General features: G+C 49.9%; 1 protein-coding gene across 5 annotated transcripts in view; it reads left to right on the forward strand.

Moving 5' to 3' along the window:
- LOC138468321 (exportin-5-like) overlaps positions 1–22,333 on the forward strand; it is a 2,334,215-nt gene that overhangs the window by 275,594 nt on the left and 2,036,288 nt on the right. The gene's annotated exons all lie outside the window — the stretch shown is intronic.

Here is a 22,333-nt window from a genome sequence, read left to right on the forward strand (position 1 = left end):
CCATAGAACTACCAAAGTTCGTTCAGAACCCCTAAAACATGGGAGAAAGAAGCCTGCACACACTGGATGTACGCAGAGCAGTCATGTTCTACATGGAAAGAACTCGACCACTAAGAAAAACAAATCAGTTTTTCGTTTCAGTGGCACCAGGTAGAGACGGAGACCCTGTCTCCAAATCTACTATCTCTAGGTGGATTGTCAAATGCATCACACTCTGTTACACTCTTGTGAAGAGAGAACTGCCCTTCAAGCCTAGAGCGCTGTTAGGCAGAAACCTGTGCAGTTCCCTTAGGGACCACTGCAAAAAAGTTTAAGACTACAGGAGTAAGCAGTAAACCCAATTGGTAGCAGTCTGCACCACCCAGATTTACCTGGTAGCTGTGGCTGAGCAGTCAGACTTCTCTCAAGAAGAGTTGGGCAGTATATAGCGTATACACAATAGGGCTAATAACTCAGTAGCACAAGCAAACACTGACCAGAGCTTTGGTATAAAAGTATATAATTATTTAAAAACACACTTCTGAAAATACACTGTCACTAATATATCCAGCAAGTTCACACAGTCACTATGTATATACACCTCCCTAGTTAATTATTCGACAAGTCTAGGTTAAGACACCACTTATTTAGCAAAACAGAGGTGAGTGCGTAACCGTAGATGGCACTCCAATAATTCGTTTAAAAAGGGAGAGAAAAGGCAGAGTAGGAAAATAAGACGGTACCAACACTTTTATGAAAACACAGCAAGTCAAGAAAGGCAGGGTCTACTGTAGAGCAAAAAGTTCATAGGCCAGGCCCACTCTTGGAGAGAGCCAGGCGGAGTGTGCCCAAGATCACAGTGGAAATGCACTCAAAGTCTTTGCAGAAAAGTCAAAAAGAGGTTGGATCCGTTCAGAAAGGCAAAGTTAGTAGGTCTGAGGTCAACCAAGTTAGAAAGTCAAGGATTTACGGGACACCTTGGACAATCTGTTGCAAGGGAGACCAGGCGGGGCACAGTACCTGAAATGGTGAGAAAGCTCCAGCGGTGGCAGTTGTTCCTGGCAGCGGGTGCAAGTCGTGGCTTCAACCAGAGGAAGAGATGATCTCAACGAGGAAGAAAGCTGGAGGTTGTTGTACTGCCAGGGAAGAAACCAGCCGCAGAGTTTCCCGATTTTAAAGGTACAACCCTTTTTATTCGCGGCAGTGGTGTGAAGCGTGGCTATCCGGCCGCCGGAGTGCCTGTCACGGGCGATTCTACCACGAGACGTTCCAGGAAGACGAAAAAGACGAACTGGTTGGTCCCACCAGCTCAAAGGGAAGAAGACTCTCCTGGAAGAAGATCTCCTCTGTCGTCGGGGAAGTGGTGAGTTCGTACAGCATGGCTCCACCTATGGTGGTGTCATCGTTGTAGATGGCTCAGCTTCTCCCCTCTTCGGATTCTTTAGGTCCTGCTGAACCGTCTCACCACTTTTCCCGACAACAGAGGAGATCTCCAGTCCGGAGAGTCTTCTTCCTTTGACTGGTGGGGATAACCAGTTTCACCTTCTTTTCACCTTCCTGGAGCATCTCGTGGCCGCTTTGCCCGTGCCAAGCACCCCGGCAACCGGAATACCACGGTTTACCACTACCGCAAACTTTTACAAAGCCATGCATTACTTACCATAAAAGCATTTCGGATTATTGCATCTGCTGAGATTCACATGCTGTACACATAGTCCGATATCAAGTGGTCACCGCGCAGTATTGCATCTTGTCTTTCGAGAATCGAAAGGGGACGTCGACATGGGCGTGCCTGTAACACTATCCCTAACGTGACGTGTAGTGTACCCAAAACCCCTCACACGTCGAGGTCCCTCTTATTATATTATCTGTCGTGAGGGAGCCTATGACAATCGTGAGTGAGTACAGAAAAGAGAGTAGTAAGACATCTATGTTCCTTCCATCCGAGCACGGAGGAAGGCTGGGCGCATGTGAATCTAAGCAGATAGAACCATCAAATGCTTTTTACGGTATGTAATGCATGTCTTCTGATGCTTATTAATCTGCTTAGAATCACATGCTGTGCATAGACTAGCGAGCAGTACCCGGAGTTGGAGGTGGGTTGTGAGAAGGAACAGTAGAAAAGATGTCTTAGTACTGCTTGTCCCACCCGAGAATCAAGACCTAGAATGAGTGTCTAGGCAATAATGTTTTGTAAAGTGTGTACAGAACTCCAGGTTGCTTCTTTGCAAATGGACTCTACGGGAACATTTGTAATGAATGCTATGGTAGAATGCGCTTGTTAGGGAGAATTCTCTGTTAAGGCGAATTTCCCAAACCTAGTGAGTCCCCCATCAGCTTTGCTGGATTTTTGGGGTTTATTTTTTTCTCCTGCCAAGAGTGAGACTCTTTTACCCTCACTCTTGGACATGACTTGAGAGTGTTTCTGTGACTTGCTATGTGCTTATGGGCTAGGGGGTAATTTTCCCCATAGGCCATCATTGGTTTTTGAATGTGTGTTACACAGCACCCTCAGTGCAGTAGCACAGGGGTGTCCTAGAGACCCCCAAACATAGACTCCACACCCTGGGACTGACTACTGTCTCCCTGGGTCTGTAAAGTTACCATTGACTTTACTAGTCTTAACTTAGGAACTTAACCAGTACAAACCATCTTACTGTGGAAGTACTGGTAGGGGCAATTAGATTGCCCCTGTGTCTGTTGTCGAGGGGGTACTGTCCCGTCCCCCCTCGCCGAGTTCTGGCTGGTGGCAGTGGATACCACGGAAATATTCCACCAGAATATTTCCCAATGGGATTTCCCATTGTTTTTAATGCACCACTTTTTGGTGCAATGTTAAAGATACCGCCGGGTTATTTATTTAATATAAATTCACCGGTTGGGATTTTTTGCCAGAACTCGCTGCCAAAATGGCGTCTAGGTTCACTTCAGTAACCCTGAACCCGAGTCGAGCCTTTGTTCCACTTTTGGCGGGCTTCTGCACAGAAGCCCTCCAAAGTGGTTCCATTCTGTCTGGGTACCACAGGGGGTGTGGGAGGGGGTTTAGGCACCCTGGACTGAGTTGTCTTGCCAACTCATGTTGCACTCTAGTGTGATTGGCCCAAGTGGTGAGCCACCCCGCTCACCACTTAGCATGTTTGAGTGACAGCTAGGCTGTATGAACGGGGGTTTGCTGCATAAAAGCAGGGTTTTTGGGACTGGTTCTTCAGAAGTCGCCACAGGACCTAAGAAGCCGAAGAGGGAGAAGCCGAGCCGACCTGCCAAGACGACACCACCGGTGAAGCCCTGCAGAACCGTCTCACCACTTTTCCCGACGACAGAGATCTCCCGCTGGAGAGTCTTCTTCCCTGAACTGGTGGGGACAACCAGTTGCTGCCTTCTTTTCGCCGTCCCGAAGCATCTCGTGGCCGCCTTGCCTGTGCCAAGCACCCTGGCAACCGGGATACCACTTTTTACCTCAACCGCGAAAGAGGGGTAAAAATCCTTTGTGACCGGAAAACTCCACGGCTGGTCTCTTCCCTGGTAGTGCAACGATCTGCAGCTTTCCTCCACGTCGGGATCACCTCTTCCCCTGGACGACGCCGCGACTTACACCCACTACCAGGAACAACTACCACCGCTGGAGGATCCTTTCCACTTTTAAAGGTACTGTGTTCCGCCCGGCCTCCCTTGCCACCGATTGTACGGGGTAGATTTAGCCCTCGGCTCTCGAACCTGGGTAGGCCTGGGACACCCTAACTAAACTTTTCAGAACCGTAGTGAAACCTTTTTCTCTCACCTGCAAAGACTGATGACATTGTGTGATCTTGGGCACATTTTCGCCTGGCTCCCTCTAAAGCGGGCCCCGAACTAATTCTCCTTGTTCCACCATTGACTGTCTTTGCTAACCTTATGTGAAAAGTGTTTTACCTTACTGGCCTCTTTATTTCTTCCTTTTCCCTCCCTTTTGGTAATACTTGTTGGAGTACCATCTAACGTTAAGCGCTCACCTCTGGTTGGAAATAAGTGGGGTTAACTTAGAATTGTCCAACAAATGATTAGGGATGTACATATGAGTAATAGTAACTGTTTGACTTTCTTATCTTTTCTATTGTGCTAGTGTAATTTATGAGTGTACCTTTAATAAATAAGTTTATACTTTTACACCTAGCTGTGGTCAGTGTTTGCTTGTGCTACTGTGCCTCTGTACCTATTATGTATCCTCTGTATACTGCCTAACTCTTCTTGAGGGAAGTCTGACTGCTTAGCCACAGCTACCACAGTGAATCTGTGTGGTACAGACTGCTACCAAGTGGGTTTACTGCCAACACCTGTAGACTTAAATCTTTTGCAGTGGTCCCAGAGGGAACTGCACAGGTTTCTGCCTAACACTGTGGATGAGTCGCTCCAGGCCATCAAGACCGACTCGGAGACCGGCCGGGCCCTAGGGGTACTTCAACGACAATGGCCCTTTCGGAGCTCCGGAGGCAGGCAGGATGCCTCCAAGGGATCCAGCGGTGGCTCTTCTACATACCGCCAGGCGGCCTGCTCCTCGTCCCAGGAGGCCTACAGAGGTCGCAGCAAGCAAGGAGGATCCCGCCGTTGTCGAGGAGGCCAAGGCGGCAAGGCCTCCTCCAAGCAGGACTGAACCGGCCTTAGGATCGGGGGCCCCCACCGAAGCACCCTGGTGGGAGGCCGGCTGACGAAGTTCGTCAGCGTGTGGGAGTCCATCTCCATCGACCGTTGGGTGCTGGACACCCTGGCCAACGGGCACTCGCTGGAATTCCAAACATTCCTCCCGTGGCCAGGAAGGAGAATCACATCCCTCAACTGCTGTTGGAGATAAGGGCGATGCTCAAAAAAGGTGCCATCGAGCTCGTCCCCAGGAGGCTCTGGGGCTCTGGAGTGTACTCAAGGTACTTCCTCGTCAAAAAGAAGACTGGCTGTTGGCTCCCCATCCTGGACCTGCGTCTGTTAAACAAGTACATCAAGGCACAGAAATTCAGGATGGTCGCCCTCCAGCACGTGCTGGGACAGCTGGAGGACGACTACCTATCGTCGTTGGACCTGGAGGATGCTTACTTCCACATCCCCATTCTAAAAGGACACAAAGTTCCTCAGGTTCGTGGTTCAGGGACGCCACTACCAATTCAGAGCCATGACGTTCGGATTAAAGTCGGCACCCAGGGTATTCACCAAGTGCCTGGCACCAGTGGCGGCGCAGCTGCGCCTGCAGGGGATCCAACCCCTACCTGGACGACTGGCTAATCCGTGCAAGGACAAGAGAACTCGCCGTCGAACACACAGCGAGGACCGTCCGGCTGATCACAGAACTGGGATTCGCCATCAACTACCCCAAATCCCACCTGGTTCCGTCGCAAGTAGCACTGTTTCTGGGAGCAAAGCTTGATACAGTGGGGCAGTTGGCCTCCCCGTCGGAGGAGAGGACAAAGGCCATTTTGGGCAAGGTGCAACGCCTGCTAGCCATGGACGTGGCCAGGGTGAGGTCCATCAAGTCCCTCCTCGGGATGATGTCCTCATGCATCTACCTTGTACCCCTTTGCAGACTTCGGATGCGTCTGCTACAGGAGTTCGTCGACGCCCGCTGGTTTCAGGCGACGGACTGCTTCGAAGACAGGATCCCTCTCGACGAGGAGTTCCGTCTGGCGATCCTATGGTGTGGTACCCGTGCACACCTTACGGCAGGCAGAGACTTTCAGACCCCAGCGTTTCAGGAGACGGTGACGACGGAAGCCTCTCTGGAAGGTTGGGGGGGGGGGGGGGCCCACACCAGAGATCTCCATTGAAGAGGCCTTTGGCTCCCGCAGGAGAGGTCTCTCCACATCCACCTTCTGGAGCTTCGAGCAGTGTTCTGGGCGCTCAAGTCGTTCCTGCCGTCCCTCAAGGACAAAGTGGTGAGGATCTTCACCGACAACACCACCACGATGTTCTACATACGGAAGCAGGGAGGCACCAGATCCCCAGCCCTATCCCAGGAGGCCCAGGATCTGTGGCAGTGGGCCATCACCCAGGGCATGTTTCTGGTTCCCTGCCACTTGGCAGGAATAAAAAACAACATCGCCGACTCACTCAGCAGGGAGCTGTGCTTGTGCCACGAGTGGGAACTGCGTCAGGACCAGGTGTATCGGCTCTTTCGACGATGGGGTAAACCCTGGATCGACCTCTTCGCAACAGCAACGAACTCCAAGTGCCAGAGGTTCGCCAGCAGGTTCCCGCAGCCGAGGAGCATGGGCGATGCTTTCTCGTTCCCTTGGGACGGCCTGTTTCTATACGCGTTCCCTCCATTGCCGTTGCTGCTCCGTCTCATCAACCAGCTCAAGAAGTCCAGGTGCAGAATGATCCTCATTGCACCGACGTGGCCGAGGCAGATCTGGTTCCCGGACCTTCTGGACTTGTCAACATCCCCACCAGTCAAGCTGCCGGCGGACGCGGCTCTTCTCTCCAGAGAAGGAGGCGCCATTCTTCATGACAAACCGGAGTCGCTGAACTTGCAGGCCTGGCTCCTGCAGCACTAGAGTTTGGAGGGTACAATATCCCGGCTGACTGCAGAGAGGTTCTTGCAAAAGCCAGGGCGTCCTCAACTCTCAAGTGCTATGGACATAAGTGGAAGCAGTTCTCTGTCTGGTGCCGTGCACAGAAGATTAACCCTTTGCGGATTACGGCCTCTCAAGTACTGCCATACCTACTGTCGCTGGCCAAAGCTGGACTGGCTCACACCTCCATCAAAATACATCTGGCTGCCATCACCCGATATACCAGGACTACGGGACGGGCGTCCTTGGTGAAGGAATTTATGAAGGGACTATTCCGATCGTTCCGCCGGTGAAGGCTCCAACCCCGGCGTGGGAGCTTAATGTGGTACTGACCAGGCTCATGGGGGTGGGGGGTGCCCCATTCGAGCCTATGCATTCGGCGCCTTTGAAGTTCCTGTTGTGGAGACAGCGTTCCTCGTTGCCATCACCTCTGCACGACGAGTGGGAGAGATCCAGGCCCTATCTTGCAAGCCTCCATACTTGACTTTTCATGACACGAGGGTGGTGCTGAGGACGCACCCCTCCTTCATGCCCAAGGTGCCCTTGGTGTTACCAGTTTTCTTCCCGTCGCCTTCGACGCCGGCCGAGAGGACTTTGCACTCGCTGGATGTAGCTAGAGCACTGAAGTTCTACGTGGACCGCACGAAGAGTTTTCGGAAGACGTCACAGGTGTTTTGTGAACTTTGGGTCTGTGAATTAAGGGAAGGCTCTCTCGAAGACTTCCATTTCCAGATGGCTCTCCGGCTGCATCATGCACTGTAACCGGTTGGCAAACCGACCGCTGCCTGGCCGTCCGAGAGCCCATTCGACCAGAGCGATCGCTGCTACCACAGCGTTCCTGTCTGGTGTGCCCCTGCTGGACATCTGCAGGGCTACTACGTGGAGGTCGACGCACACCTTCACAAGATTCTACTGCGTCGATTGGGACTCCAGGGAGGAGACCAGGGTCGGCCAAGCAGTGCTGCGCATCCTGTTCGCTTAAGGTGAGCCTGGTGAGGAGGTAAGAGATGCTTAATGTTAAGTTGTCACCTCCCGTGGTTGTGCATGTTTGTACTGCTATGTATTTTATTCATGAGCATGTGAATCCATGCCAGACCCCATGCTGGAGAAGGAACAAGTTACTTACCTGTAACTGTTGTTCTCCAGCATGGGTCTGACATGGATTAACATGCGAAACCTGCCGGCTACCCCTCTGCGGCTCTTCACTTGGTCATACTGCCACTTTACGTGCTACCAAATCTGAGGATGGCTGCCAGAGGTGGGGCTTAGGGAGAGGGCAGTCATTGGCTGGGGGCAGTATGCCCCAGAGATCAGTGATTGGTTACTACTAAGAAAGACCGATCAGAAACGAAACTGATACTGATTTTTTTTCTTTACCGAGGATTCCCAGCCTGACGGGGAATATTCATGAGCATGTGAATCCATGCCAGACCCATGCTGGAGAACAGTTACAGGTAAGTAACTTGTTCCATTGGTATCGTGGATGAGCAACCACGGCTTCTCCCAAGAGGTGATGCAGACTTTCTCCTAAGTACAGTTATTCTCCAAACCACCACAAAGGAATGTCCGTATACTGTTAGGTTATTACAGTATGTTACTACCATTAAGATTTTGATAAATAAGGTTCAAGTAAATGTATACATAACACTTTGTACTTTGGCAATACTATTCTAATAATGGCTAGATATACTCTGTGCTACCACCCAACACTTGGATTCATTAATAATGCACTAAATGCTGACAGTCTTTAAAAAGCATTTGAATTACTAAGCAAGGGTGACTCCATAGTTCAAGGAAGAAAGGCAGGTTGGCTTCAGAACATAGGCAGTATACTTTCTTTTAGACTGCCAGGTAATACTGTGGGAGGACCCACCCTCACCTGGGCAACCTGTAATGGAAAGGTTGGGGTGTACCTTATCTTGTCTATTACAGCGCAGTCCAAAAGATACTCGATGTTCTGATTTACTTCCACAGGTTCCACCTCCCCAAAGTACCTGAGATGCCACAGGAGAACAGTATATAAGTCGAATTTAGGATCCCTGTAAGATTCTGAGGCTAGAAGATGCTTTTCCTCGTCCCAGTACCTTTGGTGCCTTGGCAGGCGAAGAGGTGGAGGTTCTTGGCTTTACTCAATGCGACCCCTTGGGGGGATGGCCCCCTTTGCAAGTAGGAGTCTCTGGGATGTCGAGGCCAAGAGAAAAGGAGGCACCAGACAGTGATGGAAAGGCAGCACTTTCAGTCTTTGCAGGGGTCTCAGTTGGCAGGTCATTACTCCGACTGTGGATCTCCCACAAAGGTGAAACCTGCTGTGGACTGGGAAAGGGACTGGCTGAAGAGAAAACCCTTGGAGACCTTTCGGTGACTTGTGCAGTGGCAGATTTAGGCGTCTGGTTTCAGGATTTCACAGTTTACCGACTTTTGATTCTTTGGTGCTGTAGCACAGACCTCTGGATGGCTTCTGGCGACTTGGACTAGATTTCGGACCCTCACCAAGGCTGGACCCTTGGGACATCATCTTCAGTTTTTGGTGACTGGAAACCCACCGGTGGACCTTCCTATGCATACAGCGAACTGGGAGGTTCGGTGGGAAAGTTGTTCCAATGTCGTGTCAGGATGTCCCTTGAAAGATTGTTTGATCAGGTGGAACTTTTGCAGCTCTGGGTGTCAAGCGGCACTATGCCAGAGTACCCCCCACCCTCTTCTGGGCGATGCATAGCAATCTGGCTTCCAGCGGTCATGAACTCTCTTCCAAACCCTAATCGACGCAACTGGACTTATTCGGATCAAGATGTTCAAGCACTCCTCTTCTGGACTCAAAAAGACCCCTTCTCCGGACGGCAGGCACACAAGACTACCTTCCAGAGTACTTCTGATGAATAGTAGGTTCACTGAAGTCCCTCGTAGCTCGGGAAGAGGTTGCCTATCCAGGTCCTCTCTGGGATCAGTCCCTGAAGACAACAGCAGCTTTTGGATTTCAATGAAGAATATCAGCAGCAGACTCATCCTCCAGCTGGGCTCCAGTGAACAGTTTCTTGCATCCGCTTCGACTTCAGCTTCTGAACAAATTCGTTCACCATTCGCTCAGGCTGAGCCAGGCTCAGTCAGCCAGTCATACATGAGGCAGGCAGGCAGCAAATCAGGCTCACAGCCATTCAGGCTGTTTGCCCAAACCAGACACCCATAACACAATGTGGCTTGGAGTAAGCACCCAGCCTTTCAGCACACTACACTGCGTGTTAGGGAGAATTCTCTGTTTAGGCTGAATTTCCTAACTTAGTGAGTCCCCCAGCAGCTTTGCTGGATTTTTGGGGTTTATTTTTCTCTCCTGCCAAGGGTGAGACTCTTTTACCCTCACTCTTGGGCATGATTTGAGTGTGTTTCTTTGAATCTAGAGGTGTTTAATGGGCTATGGGGTCTTTTATTCCATAGGGTTTCATGTGTTTTTGTGATGTGTGTTATACAGCACCCTCAGTGCAGAGACACAGGGGTGTCATGGTGACCCCCCAGTATAGACACCATACCCTGGACTACTGTCCCCCAGGGCATGTAAAGTCACCATTGACTTTACTAGTCTTTAATTCTGAACAGAACCAGTACAAACCATCATATTGTGGACGTACTGGCTGGGGCAATTCAATTGCCCCGGGGTCTGTTAGTCGAGTGGGCACGTCTCCGTCCCCCCCTCATAGAGTTTTGGCTGGTGGCAGTGGATACTACTTTTTATATTCAACCGCAATTATTTTTTTATGGGATTTCCCATTGTTTTAGGCTACTATCTTTATATAATTACGGTAGCCTCGAACATACCGCCGGTTTATTTAATTAATATTAATTCTCCGGTTGGTATTTTTTTGCCAAAACTTGATTCTAAAATGGCGTTTGTGTTCTCTTCAGTGACTCCAACCCAAGTCGAGCCCTTTGTTCCACTTTTTGGCGGGCTTCTCCACTTAGGAGGGGTGGAGGGGAATTTAGGCACCCTGGACTGAGTTGCCTAGGCAACTCAAGTCGCACTCCGTCCTGATTGGCCCACGTGGTGAGCCGGCCGGCTCACCACTTAGCATGTTTGAGTGACAGCTAGGCTGAGTGAATGGGGGTTTTCTGCATAAAAGCAGGGCTTTGGGGACTGGAACTTCAGAAGTCGCCACAGGACCTAAGAATCCGTCGAGTGAGAAGCTGAGCCGACCTGCCACCACACCACCACCGGTGGAGCCCTGCTGGACCGCCTCACCACTTTTCCCAACGACAGAGGAGATCTCCCGCCGGAGAGTCTTCTTCCTTTGACTGGTGGGGATAACCAGTTTCACCGTCTTTTCGCCTTCCCGACGTACCTCGTGGCCGCCTTGCCTGTGCCAAGCACCCTGGCAACCGGGATACCACGTTTTACCACGACCGCGAAACAAAGGTACCACCTTTAACCGGAAAGCTCCGCGGCTGGTTTCTTCCTTGCTAGTGCAACGACCTTCATCTTTCCTCCAAGTCGAGATCTTCTCTTCTCCTGGACGACGACGCAACTTGGACCCACTGCCAGGAATAACTGCCACCGCTGGAGGATCCTTCCCACTTAAGGTACCGTGTCCCGCCTGGCTTCCCTTGCTAGCGACTGTACGGGGTAGATTTAGCCCCCGGCTTTCGAACCTGGGTTAGCCTGGGACACCCTGGCTAAACTTTCCTAAGCCTCTCTAAGCTCTTTTTGAACCCTCTGCAAGACTTTCTAAGCCTAGTGTAACTGTGTGATCTTGGGCGCATTTGTGCTCTGCTCTCTCTAAGAGTGGGCCCAGCCTTTGGACTTTGGTTCACCAGTGACTTTTACTCTTCTGCCTTGCTAACGGTGTTCCTGAATCTTAGAGTGGTGTACCTTTCCATATTCTGTCTTTTTCCCTCCCTTTCTCACAAACTTATTGGAGTGCCATCTAGTTAAGCGCTCACCTCTGTATGAAAATAAGTGGTGTTTTAGTGTGACTTATCTGATAAGGGAAAAAGGGGTGTATATATTACAATAGTAACTGTTTAGAATATTTTACAATAAGAGTGCTGGAGTGTTTCAAACCGTGTGTTTTTAAATAAATAATTATATACTTTGATACCAAAGCTCTGGTCAGTGTTTGCTTATATTATTGTATCTGAGTGCCTATTGAGTATACTTTGCATACTGCCTAACTCTCTTGAGGGAAGTCTGACTGCTCAGCCACAGCTACCAGGTAAACCTGGGTGGTACAGACTGCTACCAAGTGGGTTTACTGCCAACACATGTAGTCTTAAATCTTTTGCAGTGTTCCCTAAGGGAACTGCACAGGTTTCTGCCTAACACTGCGTTCACTCCAGTTTCAGTCAGGGTTGGCCCTTTCATTGTCACATAACCAAAACCAGACACTCGCAACACAGAATGTGAGTTGACCTCCGACACCATTAATGCAAGTCCCACCCCAAGGGTGTACACACAGCCTGAAGCAGGGGGCTCCCAAAGAGAGTGAAGGTTACATGGCAAATAGATGTGTTCTAATGTTTTTAGGGCTTGTAAGGGGAGGAAGGGAATAAAAGAGGAGCCTTGCCGGGGCCTTACTATAACACAGCTTGTCTGTTTCTCCTTGACCAGTGTTCAGTGTGTTCATTTCAAAGAGAAGCTAGAAATGCAGCCTTTAATGGCTGTTGGAGCCTCTTTGCTGATTGTTGCTGAACTTGCTGATTGTCTAGGGAGCTGGAAGCTGTGAGAAGAACAAAGCAGAAGTATACAATGTAGACTTCAACTGTGGTTTTAGCCTGGATTCCCCATTTCATGATTGTTTAATGAGAAGAAAACCTTCTTTAACATGGAATTCGAGCCCTGGGGAGAGGGATCTATGTTGTAATACGGAAAAGAAAAGGAGGCTGAAAATTGACTTCTTTTTAATTGAATTTCAAAAATGCCTTTTCTTTTTTCACTTTATATTTATTAAATGCCGGGGGAGACCCTCTGCGGCACTCCCCGCAACATCCCCACCATAATATATTCCCTTATCCCAACCACCATCTATGTTTTTGAAAAAAGTGTAAGCATATCAAATACAGTAGATTCAAATGTGGTTTTCTGCCTCGTTATTTTCTAATTCTTTATTTGCAGCAATACCAGGGAAGAGGGGTCTGTAACCATTATCAGCTCACACATGTTATGGGCCCGAGCCGAAGCAGAGGGCGCGTAACTCTAGGGTAAGGAACGATGGTGGCTTTTACAGCTCTCGTGTAATAGTTGGAATGTCATTATATCCATCTGAAATAGCGGGGTCCTGGTGGCCCTGCTCCTCTCTCCTTACCATCTGGAGACTGGAGGATGCCTTACACACCTCCCGCAACAAAGGTAAGCCATGGGGGCTTACTTCAGGAAAGCGCGATCGAGCACAAGTTTTCATTTTGAAATACCATCTGACCCTTACAATGTGCATCGAGCTGCGGAGATCCGCTGCTCCTCTAACATTTTTGGTGCATACTGCTTCCTGCTTTGTTTTTTGCACTCTCATTGCCTCTTCTATTACTGATGCCTAGCCATTCCATCATGGTCGCTCGCACCACACTCACCGGAGTGCCTGGTGCCTTTGTTGCTTCTGATTGGCCAGGCTTTTAGTCATCTCGGCCTAAGAGAGCCAGCAGGCTTTGCCAACCCTCCTCAAGGCCCACTCCTAAGGCCCCTGTCTTGTCCCTATCCGCTACCAGGACACTTGAGGACGAGTACCCTTGCTATAATACCGATTATACCCACTGAATTGACTCTTGCACATGCTGCCGCACTCCAACATGGGGTAAGGTTCCATGTTCTATGCCCACAGAGTTGACGGTTGTATTTGTGTTGCTGCCCTGCAACCTTGGGTAAGGCTCCATTGTGTATGCCCACCAAATTGACTCTTGCATTTGTGTGCGCTGCCGCCCTGCAACATGGGGTTAAGCTCTATGAATTTACCTACCTTGAACTTTCTCTCACACTTTACATGTGTTGTATTACTTGTATTTGTTCTACTATGATGTAATTACCATATGCGCTTCCTTTCTGTAACCTGAAGCACTGCAACCAATCTCTTAAGCAAATGCGCCTAGATACCCCTGGATTTTGGACGCCATATAAATTAACAAACATCAGAAATTATTTTATTCATCTGCTTAGAATCACATGCTGTGCATAGGTCCGACATCCAGTGGTCACTGTGGAGTATTGCATTTTGTTTTTCGTAGTCGAAAAGGGGACGTCGACAAGGCATGTCTGTAACACTATCCCTATAGTGACGTGCGCTGTACCCACAATCCCTCACGCGTCGAGGTCCCTCAGATTGTTTTTTTCCGTCCAGCTACTGGTCGCCTTTATGCGGAGCTCCTCGAGAGACATTGCCAAATAGTTTCTTCGACCTTTGGTCGTTTGTTATTAATATCAATAACGTAGATCCCTCCCTCAACGCAGAGGCGTTTCTCCGCCAAGCAAGATCTTCGACGGAAGGACGAGCGGAGGAGATCCTTCGGCGCTGCCGAACACATGGCCTGGCCTCGCCGGCCATACACAGTAGGGAGAGTGGGGCTTTGTGGTCTTTCTTCTTTTCTTTAAGAATGCCTTTCTCTTCCCCTCCCTCTCTTTCGAGGTCGTAGTCACACTTATTGCCCTCAGCTATGGAGAGGACGCCATTTAGGTTTTGCCCGCTTTGCAAGGGTAAATATACCTGGAAGGATAAGCACAAACGGTGCAACCGTTGCTTACCCCTCGATCACCAGGAGGACGGCTGCGTGGCCTGTAAATTACTAAAGCCCAAAACTCTAAAGGACCGCAGGGTCAAAAGGTGGGCGGCCTACACCATGTCTAGGCCGGACTCCTCGCCCGCTGCCGCCGAGTGTGACGAGGACAGTGTCTACACGGCCCCCGTAACGGAGGCTGTAGACCTCTCAAAGGAGCGGTCATGCTCCTCGTCCGTCCCCGGCCCCGACAAGCCCGGCTCACGCCCAGCTTATGGGGATGAACACCCCGGCGACAAGGACGCACACAGAAAAACACCAAAGCACATACCCCCAGGCACACATTCGTCGAAGACAGCCATAGCGCCAACGGGGACGCCGGGCCCACCGACGTCTTCCACCGACCGTAAGGGTCGTCAGCCCTCCCCGCCACCTCTTCCGCGACAGGCGACTGGGCACTCTAAAAATAAGGGCAATAACACCAAAATTTCCGGCGACGCGCATCGCAAGAGCGCTCACGTTGCCAACAAGGACCCTCGACGGGCAAGGACTCGACGGCGACCGATCCCTCGGAAGAGAGTATGATCGCCGAAAGCCTCGCGTGCATAGCATCGAAGGACGGCCAAAGACGTACGGCGAGTGCAACGCCGAAAACCGCGCACAAGGCCAAAGATACGCCGAAGGCGCCGGAAAACGGATCAGGCCTGTTCCCGATGCCGACAGAAGGCCCTAGCCAGCAAGAAGGATACTCAGAAGGCAAAGGCTCTCTTTCTTCGACGTTATGGGACAGAACCAGACTATTACAGGAGGAAGAAACCCCCTTTTCTTTCCCAGACCGTCCTGGACGACCTCAGTGGACCTTTGAAAGGTTCCAGACCTGTATGGACAAACTAGATGGGTTCATGTACGTCCCAGAAGACAGGGCACCCAAGAGACCAAGGGAGGCACCCCTGGAGAGTCCAAGGGCTAAATACCAGAAGTTTTATAGCCCCATACAGGAGGACATAAACTCTGACAATCCCACGGTGGAAGACACCTTCTTCCAAGAGGAAGATGAGTTCACCTATGTTGAGGACCAACAAGAAGAGGAAGGTTTTCACGAGGAAACTGACATATGTGAGGAAGGATTCCAGGAAGACACAGGCGAGGGCGACCCAAATCCCTGGCAGTCACCGGCTAGGTCGACTGACACAGGCAGTAGCAGTATAGTCATCAAGTCTACTGAAACTACACCAGTCAGGAACCCTTCGCCTGTCGATGATCAACCCACCTTCAATGCACTGCTGAAGAAGGCAGCAGCACATTTCGAGATCGAAACTGGGGAGGTCACCCCAGACACCGATTTTGTGGAGAGGATTATCAAAGAAAAAACCCCCACTAGCCAGGTTATACCCATCCTCGCCTCAGTTAAGAGACGTATTACACCATCTCTTTCCACTCTGGCATTGGTGAGAGGGGGTCAATCCAAGGATTGAGAAACGGTCCTCTCAATCAGACCCATTATATATTAAGGGTCAATCAATCCCGGACTCCCTTGTTGTGACCAACACCAGGAAAAGGGCAGGAGTCCCACTATCTACTAGTGAGGCACCCCCAGACAAAGAGGAGAAGAAGCTGTATGCCCTAGCCAAGAGAATCACCACCTCTGCAGCATTCTCTACCAGAATCGCCAATAATAATACCCTATTGGCAAGCTACGCCGATGCTCAATTGGGTAAGCTCAGACAGGACATCGAAGAAGCTCCCGAACCCCTAAGGACTCGTTTACTGGCTACAGTTAACGAGGGCTCTCTGGTCAATCAGAGCATCGTCAAGAATACCCTCGATGCAGCAGAGACGGCTGGCCGCACTTTGGTACAAGGAATTTTACTGAAGCGTCACGTCTGGCTTCGCAATTCCGGATTTAAGGCGGAAACACAAGCGTCCCTTATTAATAAACCCATAGAGGAGTCCAACCTCTTTGGGAGAGCAGTGGATGACGCGCTGGAGAACGCGAAGAAAGAATTTGATACAATAAAGGCCTTAGACCAAATTTCAAAACCCCCTAACAGGCGGGGATTTGGTAATCGCTTTTTTCGTGGACAACGCCAGCAACAAAACCAACAGTACTCTGCCAGCAACTACCATAGTAATAGCGGCCAGTACAATCAGAGGGGTCAACGTCGTGGCAAGGGACGAGGCCGGGGTTCCACCCCCAGAGGCTCCCACGCCAACACCACCACCAAGTGACGCGAAGATTCGCGTCCCCTCCCATGCAACGCCGTCGGGGGCCGGTTAACATCCTTTCTTCCAGCATGGAAGGGAATAACATCAGACCGCTGGGTACTTTCCACCGTAGCCCGCGGCTACTGTATAGAGTTCAACAGTTCCCCAACATACAGACCCCCGAGGGGACGCCGCATGACATCAGAACACCTCGCCATCCTTCTCCAAGAAGTGGACCAACTGCTGGAAAACGCCTCTATCTCAGGTAATAGAAGGTATTTATTCAGTGTCCTTCCTTGTACCCAAAAAGGATCTAACCATGCGCCCTGTATTAGATCTGCGCCCAGCGAACAAGTTTGTCAAACCCCTAAAGTTTCGTATGGTGACCTTACAGGAAGTGATCCCACTGCTATCACAGGGAGATTACATGACAACACTGGACATGAAAGATGCATACTTTCATATTTTAATGTTGCCAGCGCACAGAAAATACCTCAGGTTCATGATAGAGGGCAAACACTACCAGTTCAGAGTGCTACCCTTCGGCATAGCATCTGCACCAAGGGTATTCACGAAAGTACTGGCAGTGGCAGCGGCCCACCTGCGCAGGTTATCCATCCCAGTATAACCTTACCTCGACGACTGGCTCATAACTGGGGATTCTTACGAGACATGCTTCTCAAACACCCAAAAGACTGTAGACCTTTTGTTCCAATTGGGCTTCTCCATCAACGAGAAGAAGTCCAGCTTAGACCCCAGCCAAGTCAAACAATTCTTAAGGGCTCTAATTCAAACAAAGGATTTCCTCGTCTTCCTCTCCAACGAGAGGGTCCAAAACATGCTGTTTCAGATCCCCCAATATGTGGCAGGTCGAGAGGTGACGGTGCACAAAGCGATGCGATTGCTAGGTATGATGGCGTCGTGTATTTATTTGGTACCTCACGCGCGCCTGCGCATGCGCTCAATGCAAGAGTGGGTCAACAGCCAGTGGTGTCAGGCCAGCGGACAATGGGACGATCTAGTGGTGGTCTCGCAAGCCTTGGTTCTCTCGCTACGGTGGTGGACAAAGGAAAACCTGATAATAGGGAAACCCTTTGCCACACCCGCGGTGGAGGCCACTCTAACCACGGACGCATCCCTCACAGGATGGGGGGCTCACCTATCCCATCAGACTGCTCACGGAGTATGGACTCCGAACGTAGCATCCAAGCACTTAAACCTACTGGAGCTACTGGCGGTGTTCAAAGCACTAAAAGCCTTCCAGGAACACCTACAAGGGAAGACAGTGATGGTCCTTACAGACAGCACCACAGCCATGTACTACATCAACAAACAGGGGGGCACCCACTCTCCAGGACTGTCCAAGCTGTCCCAGAATATATGAAAGTGGGCTCTCAAACACAACATGTTCCTAGTGTCACAACACGTACCAGGGGAACTCAATCTGCTAGTAGACGAACTCAGCAGAGACTTCCCCCCTGCCCGAAGAGTACGAATGGCAATTGCACGAAGACATCGTCTTAGACGTCTTCACGCAATGGGGATTCCCGGAAATAGACCTGTTTGCAATCTGGAGAACGCACAATGCCAAAGTTGCGCCTCCAGATACCCCCAGAACCAGTCCAAGGGGAACGGTCTGTCGATTCAATGGTCAGGGAAATTTGTTTACGCCTTTCCCCCCCGACTCCCCTTCTCAACAAAGTGGTGCACAAGATGCACCAGGAGCAGGTTACCATGATACTAGTGGCCCCAATGTGGGCCCGGCAGCCATGGTTCGCCCACTTGATGGAGATGTCCCTATCTCCCCCAGTGAAACTTCCCTGCCCATACAACATGCTGTCAAAGGACAAGGGCAGGACACTGCATCCATGCCCTCAGACGATGAACTTAGCAGCCTGGCTCCTGAGATCATAGAATTTGGACATCTACAACTCCCGCAGAGATGTATGGACATCCTCAGGGAAGCCAGAAAACCTAATACTCGCCACTGCTATTCTAGCAAGTGGAAAAGATTTGTCATCTGGTGTAAAGGTAAGGGCATCAACCCGGTTGACTGCTCTCCCACAAACATTGTTCTGTACCTGACCCATTTACTGGATTCAGGTCTAGTGTTCAATTCCATTAAAGTCCATCTGGCGGCACTTTCTGCATTCACCACTTCCCAACTTAGTGTCGTGGTGTAAGATACCAGTTATCAAGGCCTTCATGGAGGGGGTAAAGAGAATACACCCTCCGATAGCTAACCCAGCTCCCGGATGGGACTTAAATGTGGTACTTTCTAGACTCATGGGCCCTCCTTTTGAACCCATGCACAAGGCAACTCTTAAAGACCTCACTCTTAAGACTGCTTTCCTAATAGCTATCACCTCCATTAGGAGAGTAAGTGAACTACAGGCTCTTTCTGTTCTAGACCCCTTCGTAACAGTTCACAAGGATAAGGTGGTTCTACGCACACACCCAAGGTTTGCACCAAAATTCATCTCGAAATTCCATGTAAACCAGTCAATAGAACTACCAACGTTCTTTCAAAACCCTTCCAGCTTGGGAGAAAAAAGTCTGCATACACTAGATGTACGCAGAGCTGTCATGTTCTACATGGAAAGAACCAGACCACTGAGAAGGACTAATCAGTTCTTTGTCTCGGTGGCAGCAGGAAGAGAAGGAGATGCAGTCTCAAAGTCCACTATATCTAGATGGATTGTTCAATGCATCACTCTCTGTTACACTCTTGCTAAGCGAGAACTACCCTTCAAGCCAAGAGCACATTCCACTCGAGGCACTGGGGCTTCCATAGCGTTCATTGCAAATGTTCCCCTTGAGTCCATCTGCAAAGCGGCTACCTGGATTTCTGTGCACACGTTTACAAAACACTACTGTCTAGATGCACACTCTAGATCTGACTCCCAATTGGGACAGGCAGTATTAAGACATATTTTCTCTACTGTTCCTTCTCATAACCCACCGCCAACTCCGGGTACTGCTCGCTAGTCTATGCACAGCATGTGATTCTAAGCAGATTAACAAACATCAGAAGACAATGCATTACTTACCGTCAAAGCATTTCTGATGGTTGTATCTGTTTAGATTCACATGCGCCCACCCTTCCTCCCCGCTCGGATGGAAGGAACATAGACATCTTTCTACATCTCTCTCTTTTCTGTACTCACTCACGTATAGAAGGCTCCCTGAGGGCAGAAAAAAATACAAACAGAGGGACCTCGACGCGTGAGGGATTGTGGGTACAGCGCGCGTCACTATAGGGATAGTGTTACAGACACGCCTTGTCGACGTCCCCTTTTCGACTACGAAAAACAAAATGCAATACTCCGCAGTGACCACTGGATGTCGGACCTATGCACAGCATGTGAATCTAAGCAGATACAACCATCAGAAATGCTTTGACGGTAAGTAATGCATTGTCATAGCTGCATCACAAACACAGGTCTAAAACCGTTTAGAAAAGAGAACAAAACCTTAGAGGAGGTGCTAAGCACCAAACCTTACAGTGACGTTTGTCCTGGTTTAATGTTGGCTAATGGAGGCACTGAGTAATGAGGTTGAATGTAAGGGGAACAACATCAAGCTTTGCAACAGTGGTTGAGGTCCTCTGTGGCTCACTGTTAAGACTGGCTCTTGAACATTCCAATTTTGCAATTCCGCTTTAAAATCCCCAACTGAGCACTGTACTGGGAATTATTGGCCATTAAGACCGAGTTAAAGGCCATAGATCAACAACTGTTTGGGGGCACCTGCAGTGACGCTATCCAGCGTTAGTTCTATGATATGGGGTCAACATTGTGTCACATAAGCCGGCCCACTGCTTGTGGTATTTATAGCAGTTAATTGGAATAATCGTGAGGAGCCGAGTTGGTTTGCAAGGACATCGACGTTCTGATTCGTGTTGCGTCCACCTGGAAGCAAGGTTCCCCGGCACTTGTATGCTGCACAGTACGACTGCTGAGGCTATTTCCACCGGTGAGTCAGAAGGGCAGGAATGAGCGGCAGTGTGCCTATATTAAAGTGGCCAGGTGTCCCCTGGTCTTTCTCTGGTCGCAGACTTGAGGACAGTCCACGTCACCTTCAGTTTCCTTCTCGGGCTCGGGGAGTAAGAGGAGCGCATCCGCTGGTTCTGGATCCGTGGGCCGGGACTCAGAATACTTCACAGCGGGCTTCTACAAGAGAAAGGCTAGGAACCCTCGTTGCTGGAGGACACACCGGGCGAGGGGACGCAGGGAGGCTTCCACAAGCGGCTATCGGAGCACCAGCTCATCCCAGGGTCAGACGCCCAGCCAGACTGGAGGGTGTTCTTCTCGGGTGTCGCAGTTCAGGGCGGGGTAGTCAAAGGGGGGGTGGGGAGAGCACTTCGGTTCTCCGTGTCTCAGGCAAATCTTGGACAGGTCCAAGGCAGCCCTGCACCGGAGCATACAAGCGCTCAGTTCGAACCTCCCGAGGCCTGCGGCCCACTTTCACTCTCGGTTGCTGCCTGCCATGGTGTTGCCACATCTGACGTCCTAGTCTAAAGCAAATCCTTGCCCGATGTTTCTCTGCTCTCTTGCCCCCTTCGTGGGGGGGGTTATGTTCAGGCACCTTTTTAGTAATCAAATTTTCTGGGGTGGTCCCGAAGTGGGGGGCTCAGACTGCTTCAGGGACCGTTGGGCGAGGAGCTCACACAGAGGTTGATAACATCCGTGCGCCCCCTGGTGGCTAGTCTCCAATACAGCCTTTTTAATTCTTCCTTGCATACCACTTACACGGGCTATTTATGGCAGCACCCCCATGAATCGTGGAGCTCACTGGTGACTGCCTGGCTAGCAGCATCTTGCAAATCCTTGCTTTACTTGAGTAATGGGCACCGTTCCTTGAAAGAAGCAACTGGGATGAGTCCTGGTCTGTGTACATTTTTTCTAACAGTGTCTGTTCTGTTAATGATTCTATCAAGATAATACTTTCTGAGTAATGTAAAAGGCAATTTGTTTTGTTCACTTTGTTCAATTGCCTGCATTTTCTAGGTTTCAGTGAAATGAAAGCATCTTGAATCCTGAACATGCTTTTCACTTTGCTTTAGGACACAGGTAGAATTGTGTAAATTGTCTTAACCAGAGGCTGGATTTCTGTTTAATTGGCTTTAATGGAGGCAGCGCAGTTACAGCAGCATGGGCATTTCATACTTTTTCTTTTCATCACAGAAGCACAACAATTCCATAGTTAGGCATGTGGTCTGAACTTGAACTCCCTTTCTGACCGCCCACTGCAAGCAGGTATAATGAATACAGGTAGAAGCAGTGCTGTATATATTTTCAGTGCCACAGATTGAGCCTGTACCTCTCAACAGGACTACTATATATATTCAGGAAAAGTAGCCTAATTTATCAACAGGGCTGCTATACCGTACACGTCATGGCACAATGCCAAATATTCACAGCAGGGCTGATTGCATCATGCCCATATTTCTTAGCAGGACTGCTATGTTTTAGTACCTGAATTTCTTAACAGAGCTGCTGTTAAGAAAGCACGAACATGTGTTGGCATTTTCTGCAGCGAGCTACATATAGAGCAAGAACAGTGTCTGAGCTCTTCCCACCAACCTCCGACAGTGTGAGAAGATGGCATTGCCATCATATACTTGAAACCCTTCTACTCGGTCTTGCGCTTTTCAAAATGTCTGCTTCTCCCATGTCTGATTACTGAGTCCCACTGCCAAAAATCGAGCACATTTCAAAACCTCATTAACAATCTCCTGATTGATGTAGGATAGTCCAATCAGGCTTGGAGCTTTTGGCAAGCCATTTGTCGGGCAAGCCTCGCATGGAACTGCCAGTGTCCTAACCCTATGTGCCTTACAGTTTCAACAACATGTTAGAAGAGGCAGCTCAGTGGGTCAATAACCATGCTGCAGATTATTGTGCAACCTGTTAGGCAAGGTTTGTATGCAG

This window comes from Ambystoma mexicanum, chromosome 4q, assembly GCF_040938575.1.
Source record: "Ambystoma mexicanum isolate Mex_15411 chromosome 4q, UKY_AmexF1_1, whole genome shotgun sequence".
Classification (NCBI taxonomy): Eukaryota; Metazoa; Chordata; class Amphibia; order Caudata; family Ambystomatidae; genus Ambystoma; species Ambystoma mexicanum.